The following is a 19,006-nucleotide window of genomic DNA, read 5'->3' as shown; positions in this document are numbered from 1 at the left end:
ACTTTTCCAAATTTCATACTCTTTATTCTGTTAGATGTTGTGCTTACTACACTGTCCGGTTCCCATTCCCCCGCGACACACAAACACATCCCCACCAAATTAAAGTCCGCAACCCATTTTTACTCCTCCCATGCCATTCTGTCCACCACTCAGTGTTCTCCAGATCCTCTCTTATCTGCAGACGAATCTCAGCCCTTAGCTATGAAGTGAGACTTTCCATCACTCCCTTTACCCATAGGTCCCTTCACAGAGCCCTTATGTGCGTGCACACGTGCACACACACGCACACACGTGCACACACACACACACACACAAAACCTTAGAAGGTCAATGGCCATTTCCCAACATAGTGTCTTACATTTTTATTAGCAAAATAGAACATTTTTATTAGCAAAACAGAAACAATAATGCATGCTTTTTAGAATAGGTGTGAGAAGGAAATGAGACTATGTATATAAAGGATCTAAAATTTTGACAGTTGGTGCTCATGAGTGATAGCCGTTGCCACTCTTCAATTATTTCAGAAAGAAAATAGGCTTCAGAACTTTTTTCATGAGATTTTTTTCCCAGGTAGTAACCAAAAGCAAATCAAGTGACTAATACTCTTTGGCATATACCCAGGATAAATGATATGTCCACCAAAAGAATGTATAAGAACATTAATTGCATGTTTACTCATGTAAAACAAAAATGGAAACAACTCAACTATGCATCAATAGGAGAATGAATAAATAGCATACAGTCATGTGATGGAATACTACACAGCAATAAAAAATATTGTGCAACAATGTGGATGAATTTTGCAGACATAGGGGAATGAAACCAGACACAGAAGAGGTTATCCTCTAAGATAAAATATTTATGAAATTCATGACAAGGTAACATTACTCTTTGATGCTGGAAGTCAGAATAGTGGTTATCTCTGCAGGGAAGGGAGTTTGGACTGAGCTTCTTGGAAATGCTGTGGGTAGTGATCACATGGATGCATGTATAGGCAAAATATATCAAACTGTACACTGATGGAATTTGTAATGTCTAGTTCAGTTCAGTTGCTCAGTTGTGTCTGACTCTTTGCAACCCCACAGACTGCAGCATTCCAGGCCTCCTTGTCCATCACCAACTTCCGGAGCTTGCTCAAACTCATATCCATCAAGTTGTTGATGCCATCCAACCATCTCATCCTCTGTCATCCCCTTCTCCTCCTGCCTTCAGTCTTTCCCAGCATCAGGGTCTTTTCCAGTAAGTTAGTTCTTCACATCAGATGGCCAAAGTATTGGAGCTTCAGCTTCAGTATCAGTCCTTCCAATGAATATTCAGGACCGATTTCCTTTAGGATGGTCTGGTTTGATATCCTTGCAGTCCAAGGTACTCTCAAGAGTCTTCTCCAACACCACAGTTCAAAAGCATCAATTCTTCAGTGCTCAGCTTTCTTTGTGGTCTAGTAATGTCTAGTATACCTAACTAAGCTGTTTTTTACATGGCTTTGGACACGACTGAAGCGACTTAGCAGCAGCAGCAGCAGCGGACCCTATAGAAGAAGAAAGCAGATGCAATTTTTTTTCTTTCTACAAGTTGTTTTCTTGTCTCCCAACTCTATACCCTCTTTCCTTCTTCTTTAGAGGTTTTGGAAATTTTAACTTTCCTTCCCTGAAGATTGGTAGTCATTTGTTCAACTTCCCCTTTCCTTTACCACTCCTTTCTACTATTTTTTTTTTATAAGAGTCTCGAAATTTGGTGTCTTTTCACCAGGGAAAGTTCAGGGGGCCTCTGTCTCTAGGAAGCGCAGCAGTAAATAACTCAGCAGTTGGATAGTAACAGATTTAGACTTTCACTGGTCCACTTCCATGTTTTATCCTGGGGACTGCTCTCTGACATGTTTTGTAGCTTAAGGTGAAAAGATACCTACAATCCAGAGAGGGAAGGTCAAAGCTATAAAAGATGCAGAGGAGAGAGTAGAGGTGAAAGAGATGAGTGGAGCTAAGGGATATGTATGGGAGGAATATTTCTCATTTTCCCCATTCACTCAGAACAGCTGGCTTCCTGATGCTTTTTAGATAATCCTGGTATATACTACTTCAACATTCGGTAAACCTCTGTCTGCTTTTCTTTTTTATGCTTCTTTATGAAAATAATCCTTAATGTTGGTTTCCATTTTTAAATGAAACTAAATCAAAAGACTTCTCTCCCTTTCTGACTTGGTATTTTCCTCTCCATATTTTCCCCATCACACAAGTTAGTATGAACCCCTCACATCCCTTTGCCAGCTCCAACCCCCAGCTCTTCTGTTGAATTGGATTCTTTCTTCAACTATTACGCTCCCATGCTCTGCCAAAATTTAGTGCAGTATGCTAGTTAGCTGGAAATATTAATTCAGTTTTGCACCCTCATTAGGACATTTAGAACTATATTTCATATTTTTTGATTCAAAGTTAATATTTTTTCCTTTACTCTTTCCTTCCCACCCCCATCTCTCTCTCTCTCTTTCATTCTTCCTTTTTCTCTCTCTTCTCTCAATTCACAGGCTCAGCAACAGCACCTGCTTCACAGAAACACAGAAACAAGGCTGTTCCTGTTCTGACTTCTCTAGTCTTCCTTTAAAAACCAAGTGGAGATTCCCTCTTCCTGACACACACTAAAGTGAAAAGAGGCATGCCCAAGGAAAACACCACAGGCAAAACAGTTCACTTTGGGGGAGGCAGGACATTTTTTCCTCTTAATTTCACCCCAGAAACCTAAAGTTCTTTTCTTTGCCTTTGTCTTCACAGTCCTGGTTTGGGGACATAATGTTTCTTGATTTAGCTGTTCAGAGTCTCTAGATCTCTTTCTCTGTCTGCTCACTGAGTTCCTGCTGTCTTTTGCCTCTCTCTCTCTCTCCTTGATCTATGATGTGTGTACATGTATGTGAGAGAGGCAGAAAATACGATAAGATAAAGATTCTCACCTGGGCAGTGATTTCTAATTAAGTAATTCAGGACCGTGACCAAGAGGCTAAAATGCACAAAACAACCAAATAAAACCTCAAATTAGAAGGAAAATGGCTCAAATGGGTCCTTATCTCTGCAAGTTCTAGTTAAGCAAGCAAACAAAATGGTCTGGGACAAATGATTATGGAAACTCAGAAGAATAGAAGAAAATGTAATTAGCTTCCAAGCGTCTTTCTGTTCCTCAGCCTTCTTCGACTATCCAACTCCCCAGTCATGAATTTATCCAAGGCTCCCTTATCCATACCAAAAAAAAAAAAGTCTCTGCTGCAAAGCTGGGAGGGTTAACAGAGCTGGTACCCCAGCCAGCCAGCTAACCAAAGAAGACAGCCGGTGAGGCCCCGAGCCCGCCCCCAGTCAAGCCTCCCAGCCAATGGGCGCCCGTGGGGAGTGTGGAGCTGCGTCTCATTGGCTGCCCACCTACGTGCATTAGAAAGAAAGCGAGAGGCAGGCAGGGGAGCATTGTTATCTTAAGACACTCATCTGGCGTGTGAGCCTGCAGGTGAAACTGCTTAGGTGAAAAGCGCGGAGTCGGAGCGGGGACACGCTGGGCTACAGCCTGGGATGGAATCCGCCCGCCTCGGAAGCTGCTCTGCTCGCGGCTGCTCGGGCAGCGTCTTCGCTGAGCTCAGAGGACACCGTTAGCATTTGCCCGGGGATGTGCACCTGCCGTGCGCGGCGAGCGTCCGGGCAGGTCTGCAGGCAGCCGAGGGAGCAGTGAAGCTGGAGGAACTGTCTCTACCCATGGGCAAGGCAGTAATTCCGGGAGACAGACAGGGCGAGTGAGTCTCTACAGAGTTGGGAGGAAGGCACGAGCTTGGCTTTCTCTTCGGTGCAGGGATAGAGGACTCCCCGGGTCGGGGTTGGTACTTTCCTTCCCTCTCCACCCGCGAGCGCCCCGACCCAGCGTCCGAGCCCCACTTCAAACATGCTGTGGATGCCAGGCATCCTGGCTGCTCAGCTGGAAGAAGGCAGCAGGCAAGTGGTCTGACGGCGGCGCGGCGGCGGCAGCGGCAGCAGCAAAGCGGGGAGCAAGATTTGAAAAGAGACATCCGCTCCCTTTCACACGCTGAGGGGGAGGCATTCACGTTTTCCCCAAATGAGAAGGAGCCACGAGACATCATGAAGTAAAAACTTTGGAAAGCTGCCATTGGAGATGTTGCACAAAAACCTGGAACCTTTCAGGAGTCTCCTCCCAGGCGGTGGAGGTTTGGGGAGCAGCTGATAGAGCAAGGAGGGCTCTTGCAGGACTCAAGGTAACAGTGCAGGGGGTTGGTGGTTTTTCTCCACCGCCCTTTTTCGTTGTCTTTTTGGTGTGTCTCTTGATAAGGGGATGCTTTTGCTCTCCTACAGCCTTCTTGTCCTGGTGCCTGGCAGTTGCAGGCAGAGGGAATGATCCCCCTCGCCTCTTAGTTTCTGTCTTGTGGGGCTGAGCAGTGGACTTTGGGGTTTAGCTTGAGACCGTCCTGTTATTGCCTCCTGGTGTTGGTTGCATGGCTGTCACACGACTTGGGCACTCTGCCTGACCTATATTGCTTTTGCTTGGTTTAAGTCCTCAAAGTTAGTGCAACTCCCATTAGCTTCAGAAAACCTGTCAGGCTGCATAATTGCAGAAGATGACAAGGACTTCTGCCTACCCAGCGGATGCTGGATTGGACTGTACATGGTTCCCTATGTTTGGGACGGGCCCCCAAGAGCTGAGGTCGGCATACACGATCCACACGTTCACAGATATTCACACATTCCTAGAGCTCTATTCACATGTCCATAGAGCTCCCTGGCATGTCTGTAGAGGCCTGTCTCTTGCTCCCACGCACATACAGCCAGGAACAAATAAAGATTGAAGAGTGAACCCTGTGGGTTGCAAATAGTCTCCCCAGGGTGGCAGCAGGAACCCCACTGATTGAGTGGAAACTGGTAGCTTGCTGGGGACACTGGGGAGAGAATTGCTATGCTGGAAGGAAGGGCACGCTGAGATTATCTGGCCATCTTTCTGGGTACTCATCTAATGCTGCCTATGGTATGTGTGTGTGTGTTTGTGTGTGCCTGTTAACAGCTATATGAAGGAAGCAGGCTGCCTCTAGAAGCAGCATGCATGTGCAACTCCCTGCCCAGGCCCCAGATGCCTGGAGTGTTCCTGCCTAGTAGGAACATGAACTTGGGAGCTGCTCTTCCAGCCCAGAGGAGTTTTCTGCTCACCAAGCAGTCCCTCTGCATGGTACATATTTATCCAGGGTATATAGACCTAAGCCAAATATCAACTAATAATCAAGCTAATGCACTGTAACATGACTGAACAGACCCCATCCATAAAGAACTGTGTGTGCTCTTCCTTGCTCTCGGAGTCAGGTGCCCTGAGCAGAAGCAAATGTTTTTGTTCAAAGGAGAGCAATTATAACAGGCCAGGCTTCTAGCTGGGCAATCTGAGCCTCGTCCAGCAGGGACAATGATCTGTCAGCATAGAGCCATCAGGAGAATAAAAGGTATGTTGTAAGTCAAGTATTTCTGCCTCTGTCTTCTCCAGACATGTGCAGGGCGAAGAGATTCTCTTTCTGACCATGCTTCCTAGAATACGTGCAATTGCCAGTGTTAACCAAGAAGCTAAAGTATTTTACAAAATCCCCTGGGGGGCAGTCTGATGACATCAGACGACAGCAAAGTGATTCTGGAGTTTGTGTGTTTTCCCTCTTGGTTTCACACAGTTATGTGTATGTTATTTGTTGATGGCAGGACCCTCTGGAGTTCCCTTCCATCCAAAATAAGTTGCTTTGCAGCACTGGGGGCATGACCAAGCACTGCTGTCACAATGATCCTGAAATTTTCCATCACAGCTGCTGCTATACATATATATGTGTGTGTGTGTGTGTGTGTATACCTCCTTTTTAGCTTCTGACTACTTGCCTACTGTAGGGAAAAACGCATGCTTTGTTTCTTCGAGGAGGGATATGTTTTGAGTTAGTAGAGAGCCTGGATACTGTGAAATGTTTGAGGAAAAAGCAAATATCAGACCATGGTTTTCCCTGCTGGAGGGCAGCTGGCACCAAAGGGTTTAACAGCTGTTCTGCAGCCATGGAGAAGACAGTAGCATCCCGGACTCTTGCTTCTCACTCCTCCCCAAAAATGGGGCTGGCTTTGTCTCCAAGAATGGAGGGATGTGTGCTGCAGTGTGGCCACAAGAAAGGAGGAAAGGAGGGATGGGCTGGGGAGTGAGGAGGGTTCCTGCTCTGTTAGCATTGGGCCAGACTCAGAGATGGGCGATGTCTTCCCCCATTTAGGCCCTTAAGATCATCCTCTGGGTTTTCCCTTCTGGACTTCTAACAGGTTGTTTACTGAGCAAGACCAGAGGGCAAAGAACATACCTGCGTCATCAACTCCTTCTGATACCCTTTCCCAAGACACAGGCTGGCCACTGGGGAGCCTGGCACAAAAACATCCTCTGAGACGGTGCTCCAAAATCCCTCCCCAGCTCATAAACAAGAAGTAATCTGGAGGGACTGGAGACATCTGTGTGGGTACTTTCTGCTGAGTGGGATGCTTAGTGTTGAGGGTTCCTGGTTAGTGTTTTGTTTTCTCCACTGTGCAGATTATTTTTGGTGATTCAACTCTTTCTCTTAAATAATAAGACCTTGTATGTACATTTTACAATGGCATACTTTTCCAAAGGGCTAAAGGTATTTTAGGGAGTTCATCTAATTAATCTTCACATGCCTTATGGTCTCATTTATCTTTGATTACCCTAACAAGTAGAGCTACAATGAGTTTAGCCTCCTTCTTGGAAAAAGGAGGGCAGAGGACCTTGGAAGATGAACTAGTTTACTCTGAAACAATTCAGGGAAACTACGGAATGGGGTCTGGGTCTCGTCACTCCTATATCACCCCCAGGCTCTCCAGGTATCTCCTAGGGAATGGTTTAATTGTGGTAGCCATGATTTGACTCAGCTGTTCTATAATTCGCAGGAATGGGAGGCTGCAGTAACCTAGGACTTCGCCTCTAGCACTGACCTAAGAGCTACGAGGGATACGAAGTCTTATAAGACCTTGTCTTTGCCCTCAATGATCTTACATTCTAGTTAGGAAAATAGGCTTACATCTGGGGAAAAGGTAAATGACAACATACATTCTAAACAGCCGTTCAATACAAGAAATTCACAAGGCTGACCTAATTCATCTACAATCGATTTGTGCAGATAACAAGAGCTCTCAATATTCCAAGGAAGGAAAATTTGAATTGTGCCTTGGGGGATAGAGTGGGATTTGTTTGGAGAGGAAGAGATGGTAAAAAGATCCCAGTTGACAGAGAGGCTCACTGCAGCACAGTTGAGGAAGCTGGAAACTTCAAGGCTTGCATGTTTCCATGGGATTTGCTCTAAGCCACTTCTCCACTTGGATCCTGGTAACTGCATACATCTGGGTTAATTACTTGAAGCATAGAGTGGCCTAGGGGAAGCTGCCCTCACATGAGACGGAGGGATTTGAAATGTTGGACATCTCATTAGACACTGAAAATTACCTAAGCCTTCTACCCACCCTCAAGTCTAATCCATATATTATAGGAAAAATAGTGCTCAAGGTCAGAGAGCTTTTCAACAGCATATCAAAAATTTTGGAGAAAGATATTGGGGAGGGGAGTAGGCAAATTTCAAGAGAATATGAGAAAATCTCATATTTTTTTTTTTTAGACTGAGAATCTCCTGAGAGCGAGAGCCTTGATTTTCCTTCATTTCCTGTTTCCCCACCCAAATATCCCTATTGAGGTTTACTTGGAGCCGGCAAAACGCCAAAGCCCTCAGGCGTTTAGCATTGAGGAGACTTTCCATCTTAAGATTCTTGAGCGTGCCCATGTACATAACCTCTCATCTTCCCTCCTTTGCCTTTTTAATAAAACATATGCTGTAGCAGTCACCAAGGAGGAGACCACAAAAGCAAGAGGGTGGGTGCAGTATTGCCCGCAGCTGTACCACGAGGAACTGTGATTGCTCAGCTGAACAGCAGAGGCGGGGAGTCAATCTGCCAGCCAAGGAAGGGCCAAGGGCTGCCTGGCACCTGGAGATGGCCCCGACCTGACAGCCACACATGCTGACTCCAGTCATGAGCCTTGTTTTCTAGCAAAGGGGTCAAGGCAAACACAGAACTGGTGAAACCCTATTCCTCAGCCTTCGCTTGGTTTGAGACCTTCATTCACTCTACCTGTCACTGGTTGCTTCGGTGGCCCCATTCTGACATGGACAAAATTCCAGTGGGGCCCTGAGAACTGAATGACTTACCTAAAGTCACTTCATCGTGGCTCTCAGGTCAAAAGGAAGGTCCCCAAGAACCTGGTGGGTGTGTGATTGCTTAGCCCCAGGAGTTCACTCTGAGGACAAGTCCTCAGGGATATGTACTTTCTCTTGAAAATTCTCCCTTAGGCCTTGTTTTCACCTTTGTTTCCTATGTTAAGTGACCCTGAGTTGGTTGGTGGGACAGAGGCCCTTTATTTTATTCTCAAGTATTGCCTGCCATGTTTGGGGGCTAACCTAGAGGTCCAGGCCCATGGGCATGTGGTTAGTGACTGTGGGCCAAAGCCCCTTCCATTTGGGGGTGAAGAGAGGCAGCCCAGTTGTCCTTCAGCCTGGGGGCTGCGAGGGATGGGTCTCATTTCAGTGACTAGGATGCAGGCTGCTGTCTCTGGAAACTATTGCTCTGCCGTGCAGATGGAAGTAAAGTTGAGGAACATCATTAGAGTATGGAATTCTCAACAGCCAAATGCTCTATCATTCCTTTCACTGAAGCTCACGTGAAACATAAATATACCTGGCATGCTGGATTAGGTGAAGGGTGGGCAATCTGATACCTCCCAGGACTGAGCTCTGCCCCATACTGTAGTACTCATATGGCAGCCACCAGCCACGTGTAACTCTTGAGCACTTGCAGTGAGTGTTGAAAGTGTAAAAATGCACACTGAGTTTTGAAGACGTGGCTTAAAGGAAGAGAATTTCAAATACCACAGTTTCTTTTAATATTGATTACACATTAAAATTATACTGTATATTTTGGGTTAAATAAGATATATTATGATTAGTTTCACCCATTTCCCTTTACTTTCTAATGTGGCTATGTGGCTCACATTATATTTCTTTTGGGCAGTGCTGGTCTAGTTTTGCAGAGCAGTGACAGCTAATGTGGAGAAAGAACAGAGGCTTAAAACAAGAGGGGCCAGAAACATAAAGAGAGAGAACTTGGATGGAAAGATGGTGAGCAGCCCAAAGAATGTCTGTCATGTATTTCCAAAGTTGAAAGTCAAGGAGGGTACAGATAGCTGAAGCTGGCTTGTTTGATGGTGACCTTACCAACTGTGACTCAGCCCAGTCTTAAGCATTTGTAGAGCATTGCTGCTCCCAGTTCACATGGAAACAATTAGCAGGTAGGAGGCCTAGGAATTTTATCCTAATTTTTTTGTGTTTCTGCCTGACAGTAGAAATATCCAAGTTAAATATCTTTAGGGTCTCACTCTAACATGTGAGGACACAGTAGTTGGGATCAGCTGGGTCTGTTTGACTTTCAAATCCCCTTCTTCCTTCTCATGCCTATCATATCATCATCTTTCCTTGGGAGAGTTTTCCTTCAAACAATATGTGTTGATGGTTTGGTGGGGAGAAAGAAAAGTTACCGCTATGTGTTAGAGATTCTTTTGTGGACCTATCAGTAAGAAGAATGGGGAGAAGGCATAATTGTTGAATTTTATTTAATAAGTACAGATTTGAACACTAAAGTCCACCCATTGTTATGTTCTTTATTATTATTTGTTGCAATAAGGTTTGGCCACAACTGGAATTCCTCATATTTGCTTAGCCTTCTATAGTTTACAAAATGCTTTATACGCTTTCTCTCAACCAATTTTTACAACATCCCTGTGGGGTGGTTAATATCTCAATTCAAATTTTTCCATGATCTGCCCCTAAACTTTATTTTCTGATCCCTCTCTTTATATGCACTTCATTCAATCTTGCTTAATCAAACTGGTTTTCTTACTGTTCTTCAGTGTTCACTGTGTAAAGTAGGGATCTTAAATGAACCTCAGTTTTATCATTTATAAAAAAAAAAAATAACGCCCCATATCTCAATCTGTTCTAAATATTAAATGAGATGAAATACATAAGAAGCCAAACACAGTTCCAGGCACATGACAAATGTCAACATTCTTTCCAACCAAACATATTTCACTTTGATGATTGCCAAGATTAAAATGTTCATAGGTTAACACATTATGTACCCATTTCACACACACAATGATTCCTCTCTCCAAATTCCCTGCTTTGGTTAATGGGAAGACCAATCCCCCGGGGCCAAATTTAAGACATACAGGTTGTCCTGAGCTCTGCTTTCTCTCACACAGCTCCTCCCTTCACCCCCAGTTCAGTTCATTCACTCAGTCATGTCCGACTCTTTGCGACTCCATGGACTGAAGCATGCCAGGCTTCCCTGTCCATTACCAGCTCCCGGAACTTGATAAAATTCATGTCCATCAAGTCGGTGGACCACAGCCTTATCTAACTCAATTAAACTATGAGCCATTCCATGTAGGGCCACCCAAGACGGACGGGTCATGGTGAAGAGTTCTGACAAAACGTGGTCCACTGGAGAAGGGAATGGCAAACCACTTCAGTATTCTTGCCTTGAGAACCCCATGAACAGTATGAAAAGGCAAAAAGATAGGACACTGAAAGATGAACTCCCCAGCTAGGTAGGTGCCCAATATGCTACTGGAGATCAGTGGAGAAACAACTCCAGAAAGAATGAAGAGGCAGAGCAGAGTCAAAGTGAAAACAATGCCCAGCTGTGGATGTGACTGGTGGTAGAAGTAAAGTCTGATGCTGTAAAGAGCAATATTGCATAGGAACCTGGGATGTTAGGTCAGTGAATCAAGGCAAACTGGAAGTCATCAAACAGGAGATGGGAAGAGTGAACGTTGACATTTTAGGAATCAGCGAACTAAAATGGGCTGGAATGGACGAATTTAATTCATATGACCATTTATCTACTACTGTGGGCAAGAATCCTTTACAAGAAATGGAGTAACCCTAATAGTCAACAAAGAAGAGTCTGAAATGCAGTATGTGTGTTCAGTCTCAAAAATGACAGAATCATCTCTTCGTTTTCAAAGCAAACCATTCAATATCACACTAATCCAAGTCTATATCCCAACCAGTAATGCTGAAGAAGCTGAAATTGAATGGTTCTATGAAGACCTGCAAGACCTTCTAGAACTAACACCCAAAAAAGATGTCATTTTCATCATAGAGGACTGGAATGCAAAAGTAGGAAGTCAAGAGATACTGGAGTAACAGGCAAATTTGGCTTTGGAGTACAAAATGAAGCAGGGCAAAGGCTAACAGAGTTTGCCAAGAGAACGCACTGATCATAGCAAACACCTTCTTCCAACAACACAAAAGAAAACTTGACTACACATGGACATCACCAGATGGTCAATACTGAAATCAAATTGATTATATTCTTTGCAGCCAAAGATGGAGAAGCTCTATACAAGCAGCAAAAACAAGACCAGGAGCTGACTGTGGCTCAGATCATGAACTCCTTATTGCCAAGTTCAGACTTAAATTGAAGAAAGTAGGGAAAACCACTAGACCATTCAGGTATGACCTAAATCAAATCCCTTACGATTATACAGTGAAAGTGACAAACAGAGTCAAGGGATTAGATCTGATAGAGGGTCTGAAGAACTATGGATGGAGGTTCGTGACACTGTACAGGAGGCAGTGATCAAGACCATCCCCAAGAAAAAGAAATGCACAAAGGCAAAATGGTAGGTTGAGGAGGCCTTACAAATAGCTGAGAAAAGAAGTGAAAGGCAAAGGAGAAAAGGAAAGATATACCCATCTGAATCCACCCCCACACCCAATCAATTCCATCAATTTGGACTTAAGGAGATCTACCTCCTGCTGATCTCTCAAAGCCGTCCTCCCCTTCCCTCCTCCTCCAGCCCCTATCTATCTGGCTCTCATCCCTCTCACCTGGACTTGCCCTGTACTTGGTCTCCCTGTCTCCTTTTTTTAAGGACTAGCCAACCCAGCCTCTGGCTGGAGTGATCTTTCAAACTGGTAAACACCATTATGCTCTTTCCTTTAGTATGGTTCTCCTGTGGCTCCTCACGGCTATCAGGAGAAAAACCCAAGTTTGTTAGCATCACAAAGAGGAGGCCCTTCACGATCTGGTCCAGCAGCCTCTCCATGTCTCTGTTTCCTTACCCCTTCTCAGTTCAGCTACCTGAACTCCAGGCAGTTTCCTCAGTATCCCAAGCTGTCAGATGTGCTGTGTTGCTTTTGTGGAGAACCTTCCCTTGCCCTGTGGTCTGTTTCCTGAGGGTTACTAAGCTTTAACACTACGTAAGGATACTCTCCTTATGGAAGAGAAGACTTGCCCAAGACAAGGAATTAACTGCCTCCTCTTCTACACCCCTGCACGTCTCACTCAAACTCTGTTTTTGTACTATACCCAGCACACTATAGTGATCTGTTCCTATGGCCCTCTCCTGTACTCAGAGGCACTGTTGGGGTTGGAGTTCTAAGATGCATTTGTCAGGAACTATTTATTCAGAATATTATGGATACGGTATGTACCAGGTACTCTTCTTAGGCACTGGGAGTTCTGCAGTGAATAACAGATAAAAACCCTGCCATCAAGATGCTTACACTCTAGAGGATGATAATCATGATGATGATTACTATTGGCATGGCTGATAAAAGAGGTACTTTATGTGTAGTCCTTATCTGTCTTACACGGAAGTACTTACACTTTAGTAGGACTTATGTGTCAGGCCCTATACTGAAGGTTTTACGTATATTAACTCATTGCCTTCATGTCATGATTCTATCATTCTCATTTTAATAAATCTTATATTCCCATTTTACAGATGATGAATTGGAAGCCCAGGGAGGTTAAACCATTTGTCCAAAGTCACACAGCTAGTAAGAGGTGGCTGACATTCTAACCCAGTTTAGATACTGAGTCTATATTGCTTATTACTATATATCCATAAAGAGAAATATGTAGACAAATAAATGAGATATTTTCCGTGCTGATAATGAAGAAAAGCATCAAAATAGAGCACAGTAGGAGAGAGTGATTGAGGAAGATGTCTTTGAGAAGGGAACATTTAAATTGGAAATGGATCTGTCCGTTTGCATGTGTGCATGCTAAGTCGCTTCACTCATGTCTGCCTCTGTGAGACCCCATGGACTGTAGCCACCAGGCTCCTCCATCCATGGGATTCTCCAGGCAAGAATACTGGAGTGGGGTGCCATGCCCTCCTCCAGGGGATCTTCCTGATCCAGGGATGGAACCTATATCTCTTATGTCTCCTGCATCGGCAGGCAGGTTCTTTAGCACTAGCGCCACCTGGAAATTCCAGGTGGGATAGAATCTGGGGTCTAAAGGAAAAAAAAACCTTGTGGACTCAGTAATCAAGTTCTGGTGGCTGTAATGTAATGAGCATCCGCCACCACTGAAGGCACCGAATTTGGTCCAGGCTGGGGGAGGGGGGTACAGTGCAAGTGCTAGGAAGCAGCCCAAATGTTTGCAAGCCTGTCTCCCGTCAGTCCACTTGTCCTTCTGTTCTTTGCGGTTAAGACATGTCTCACAGGATGTCTGGTTGGCTGCTCTCCACAGAGGTGGGAGGTGTGGACACACACGCACGCACGCACGTGTGTCCCTGCTGCCGAACCACTTGGTTTCATGCCTCTCCTGTGAATGACGTGTCGCTCAGAATCTTAGTCAAGTGACAGGCACAGGCACAGCAAAAAGGCCAGAGACGAGCCGGTGGCATGAGCGAAAGGGGAAAGGAAAATTATTTTTCAACAAGACAAGAAGTGAATTGGACTGGAGGGAGAAATGGGAATTTGACCAGGGAGGGGTATACAGAGGGCAGTGCTTCTGAGATGCTGACAGTTGACCTGGATGGTAGTCTGTGCTATAATTTTTCATATATATGTATATATACATGCACATATATACATATATGTTCACATGCACTACTCCACATAGATACACATACATACATATGTATCTTTTCTATAAATATTTCTGGTAAAAAGATTAAAAAAATAAATGATTTGGAGAGCAGATAAAACCTGGGAGGGGGCAAGTTCATACCTATTTAATATACATCTGAAGCATACTTGATAAACACTGTACTAGGCTTTTTTTGAAACCTATATTTTCTCATTTAATTTTTTACTATAACCTTATGAAGTATCATTCCTGTTTACAGACTGAAATTGGGGAAGGAAAAACCCAGAGATTCTTGCCCCTGCGCCATGCCCTCTGCTTTCCTCCTAGGAAAAGTTCTGACAGTCAGCAAGGTGGGGAGAAAAGGCTCCTGATTTCGGGGTCAGACAAATTGGGCTTTGATCTAGTCCTGGTCACTCGGTAGCTGTGTGACCTTGGATATATTACACAACCTCTCTGAGCTTCAGTTTGCCCATATAGTAAGATGGAGAGGCTATCCCCTTATATCATGAACTGCAAACATCATGAAGATTAAAGACGATGTTTGAAAAACATCAGCAATGTGCCTGCCACACAATGGGCTTTGAGAAAATGACAGCTGCTGGTTTTGTATCCCTAAGTATTAAATCTCACAAGACGTTGACTTCCTTAGAGAACAGAAATGGCATTTAGCTACGGTCAGTGAGGGTCAGGTACTAGCTTCAGGATTTGCTATTGGACACCTGGCAGCAGTTACCATGTGAAGTGCTCGCCAGGCATCGCTCATTTAATCATCTAACAACACTTTGAGAAAGGTTGTTATCTTCTGTTTATAGTTGAAGAAATTTAAGTTCAGGGACATAAAATAACCTGAGGTCAGCAGAGCTCACGTTTGAACTCAGATCTGTGAGATCCCCAGGCCCATGCTCTTCGACACTGGACTTTCAATGTGATCATTGTCTTAGGTAGCATGCAGGGGAAAGGGCGCCTTTGTGGTCAAGGTCGGGGTAGCTGCTCTGAGGACAAGGCTAAATCGGTTAGGAGTGGGATGGAAGCATTGTTAAACCCTCGGGTATTTCTGGAGCAGGTCACAAGGCTGGAGCTACAAAGTTTTAAGTGCAATGCTTTACACATATTGGGTACTTAAGACGTATGGGCTGGATGTAAGTGCCTCTGTTTCTGGATACAGGTGCACTCCATGTTCAAATGAAATAAGAGGTGAGTGTCCTTACGCTTGGAGGAAAGGTTTCCCTGAATTACACAAAGGTATACTGCCAATGGTTTTAACCTTTTTTAAAAGCAGTAGAAGACTAATCAAATAAATCCTTACCCAGAACCCCAATATGTGAAACAGATAAAAGTAGACGTCTTTGACTGGAGCAGGTCTGGGGGCCCGGAGCTTCCCCACCTGTCAGTTCTCTTTCTTCACCTGCAAGTGATCCTTGAGACACCTCCTTGGAACCTAAAGGCTGTTCAAAAACGCGTTGAAAATCACCATGCTACAGAGTTCCTTTAAAACACCAGGCTTATGATTCATTTACTAAAATTGATTTTAAAATATAAGATTATCATTAATGCTGACACACCTGTGGAGGGAGCCTAGGATGAATTCCTCTTGCTCTCGGTCATTGAAGATGTGTGAAATTCAATGCCTATGCACAAATGCCTGTGGTGTGTCACACACAGTGCTAGGCACCCAATGTACCAGCTGCGCAATCTTTTAGTTATAATTACTTCCTTTGCAATAGATGGGCTTCCCAGGTGGCTCAGTGGTAAAGAATCGAGAGTTTGATCTCTGGGTCTGGAAGATCCCCTGGAGGAGGAAATGGCAAGCCACTCCAGTCTTCTTGCTTGGAAAATCCCATGTGCAAAAAAGCCTGACAGGCTGCAGTTCATGGGGTGACCAAGAGTGAGACACGACTGAGTGGCTGAGCCTGCACATGCAATAGATATCACTATTCCCATTATAAAGATTAAAAAAAAAAAAAAAAGTACTCAGAGGTTGAGTCAGTTACCCAAGATCTCACAGCTAGTGGCGCTGCGATTCAAACCCAAGACACGAGATGGGTTAGAGAGCTGGAGTCTTGCTGTCGACCCTGCAGCCTGTTCAAGCATGGGTGGGGAAGAATAGTGCCTCTCTCAAAGTTTCTTGCTTTTCCTGATGCTCCTCAGTTGTGAGATTTTCCAAAAAAAATCTCTGGACCCTCTGGCCTTCAGTGACTTTGCTTTCATAGGACACCCAGGTCTCCCAGGAGCCAGGCTGTGGTCCTCGCCCATTATCTGTCCTTTCCCTCCCTCAGACCCAACCTCAGAGAGGGTCTGGCCATCAGAGTCCAGCCTCAGCAGCAAGGGGGGGGACCCTGCTCTGACCCTCACTCGGGGCAGCAGCCGAGTTCAGGCTGAGCCTGCGGCGATTCCCGCTCTGAAGTAGCTGAGATGGGGCTTCCGGGAAGAGTGCGGGGTGGGGCTGCAGAGGGAAGTCCTTGGAATCCCCTTGAGGTATAAGAACGCTTAAGCACTCAGTACGGAGTGCGGGGGCAGTTAATTTCTGCCTCCCCCTCACTCTCTGTTCAGCCATTTAGCATATTATAAATGCGCCGACAGGCAGGAGCTGGGGAGGTCGATGAGCACTGTTCCCGGCGGGTGAGGGGGTCCTGGGGGGTGCTCCCAACACGCGCCGCTTTCCCTTTCCGCAATCTTCGCCCTCTGGGATGTGAGCCCTGCGGGATAACAGAGCAAGGTCAGCTTCCTCCTGAAGCCTCAGGGCACTGGAGACCCCTAGAGGCAGACGGCTGTGTTACACGCCCTCTGGCCGTGGAGGCACAGGCAAGATTCTTGCCTGGAAGATGCTGAGGAGTGGCTGGAACCTTTCTTAAAAGCCTTACCTGTGAGTACAGTCCCTGCAGGCTCCAAAGGGAAAGCAGAGGGTGTGTGTGTATGTGTATGTATGTATGTGTGTGGGTATGTGTGGGTGCCTGTGTATGTGGATGTGAGTGAGTGAGATATACTATGGTCCTTCCTCCTTCCCTCCCTCCCTGCCCCACCCATTCAACTCCCCACCACCTCCATCAAAATGATATCTTTTCCTCAGGGCCCTTCACACCTCTCAGTAACCTGATCAACTAATTTGTGCTGAAGCATTAATGACTAATAACGATTTAATGTGCTGCCCTCTCAATTAACACTTGAGCATTTTGAAAGAGAAATTCACAGATTTTAACCTAAGTAGGAGACTTGGTGTGTTTTCCCCCCCTTTTGAGAGGAACTGGAGGCCCCTTAAAAGGGACCACACTGACAGCTGCCTATTCAGTACATTTGCCTCACTCTTGACTTTAGCAAGGTTTGGAAATATTATGCAGGGCCTCGCACAGAATTTTCCAGAGGCTTGCTCTAATCCACAGTCCTTCAAAACAGTGCCTTGTGCTGCTGGTGGGAGGACATAGGACGCCTCATCTTCTTCTCTTCCTCTTGCCAAGCTAAGTGGGGATTTATTTGACGGAACCTAAGGCAACTGAGCCCGTGACAACACCCCTATAACCTTTGTTAAGAGAAAGCTGCAGCATAAGAATTGGCCTAGATGCTTACTGATATCTCAGTATTATCTCTCCAGAAGTTGAATATGCTCTAACTTACAGATAAGATGACCTAATCATCGAGAGAATAGGCTCAGGGACTATAACTTGGGTTTAAGTCATTGGTAAGCCTTGCCGTGTGCTAAGTATGTGACCTTGCCAAGTTACCTATGTAAGCCTCAGTTTCCACGTCTGTAAAATGGATGTATTGTGTACTCATAGGACAGTTTTGAGTATGAAATGAAATAATGCAGAATTAGCATTTAATGTCTGGGTACACAGAGAGTGCTCAATAAGTGACAGTTCTTTTTCTTAATCACCATACTTTTTTTACCATTTTAATTATTTTTGCCCTATCCCAAACTTTCAGTGCAGGGCAGCATACATATGCAGTATTTATTACTGAAAAGCAGGTGTAGCAACCCAGCCTCTTAGGCATGGTCGGCTTGATAATGAACTAGATTTCTCTCCAGGTGACAGCACCGTATGAGGTTTTTTTTTCTTTTTTGCCCCTCTGCTTGGTTTCTTTAAATGTATCTCAAAAATGCAGTGAGCAAAATGGATTTGGCAGTGACTTAAAAAGACTTAATGCATTTTGGAAAGAAAAAAAAGCCACAACAAAAACCGGTTTGTTTCTGTGATATATGGTGTGTGTGATATGACAAAAATCCATTTTTATGCTTAGGAAAATTGGCTAATTTTAAAACAGTTGACACATGCCATATGCACGTAGAGTCGTGATAGATTTTGCTCAGGCAAACAACAGAAGAGCGCAGGGCCAGTGATAGCTCACTGGTTAACCAATGACTTAAGCTTCCGACGGTTAAATTCTTATTTAGTGGCAGCCCTGCTCCACAGAGAACAGAGGGAAAAAGGAAAATGGACTCACTGTGGCTTCAGGTGCTAGAGTCAGATATTTGATCATAAAGATACCTATGACTGAGCTGGGGACACAGACACTGTTGTGATGACAGGAGTAGGAAGAGACTCAGGAACCTACCAATATAGCAAGCTTCATGTGCAAGAGAGTGAACAGCTTATTATAAAGATATCACCTGGATAAACGAGGAGAATATTGCAAAGGACACTGAATTATTGAGCTGCCCTGATTTGGGGAAACTCCTGAGCTTTGCCTGCTCAGTTCTCCTGTTGTACACGTAGATGATTTTTGGATTTCAAATACTACTTAGGATGTCCTTTAGAATCATCTGATCCTCTGGTTTATAGTTCTGCATAAACCACACTGAAAGGGAAATTCCATATATTTTCATTTATTGCTAGTTAGGGCAAAGAGACTACATATGAAAATAAAATGCTCTAAAAATAACACATGAATTCAGGAGTGATTATGAAAAGTTTAAAACAGAGATAAGCCCTCTATTGACCTGCTCCACATTCATGCCTGTGTAGGTCAGCCAGATACCAACCCCATTATAGTCTCAGGATATGCATTCTGTTTGACTCAAAAAAAAA

The 19,006-nt window shown here is 44.7% G+C and overlaps 1 protein-coding gene across 1 annotated transcript in view; it reads left to right on the top strand.

Annotated features, from left to right (window-relative positions):
* Positions 1 to 3,468: 3,468 nt before the first annotated feature.
* Positions 3,469 to 19,006, top strand: part of BRINP2 (BMP/retinoic acid inducible neural specific 2) — a 143,238-nt gene continuing 127,700 nt past the window's right edge. The window contains exon 1 of the mRNA XM_070384449.1: positions 3,469 to 4,237. The gene's annotated coding sequence lies outside the window, so the exon portion shown is untranslated. The remainder of the gene's footprint in view (positions 4,238 to 19,006) is intronic.

The sequence above is a fragment of the Bos mutus genome, chromosome 16, assembly GCF_027580195.1.
Source record: "Bos mutus isolate GX-2022 chromosome 16, NWIPB_WYAK_1.1, whole genome shotgun sequence".
NCBI lineage: Eukaryota > Metazoa > Chordata > Mammalia > Artiodactyla > Bovidae > Bos > Bos mutus.
Note: the sequence above shows the minus strand (reverse complement) of the source record. Positions and strands in the feature narration are given on the sequence as shown.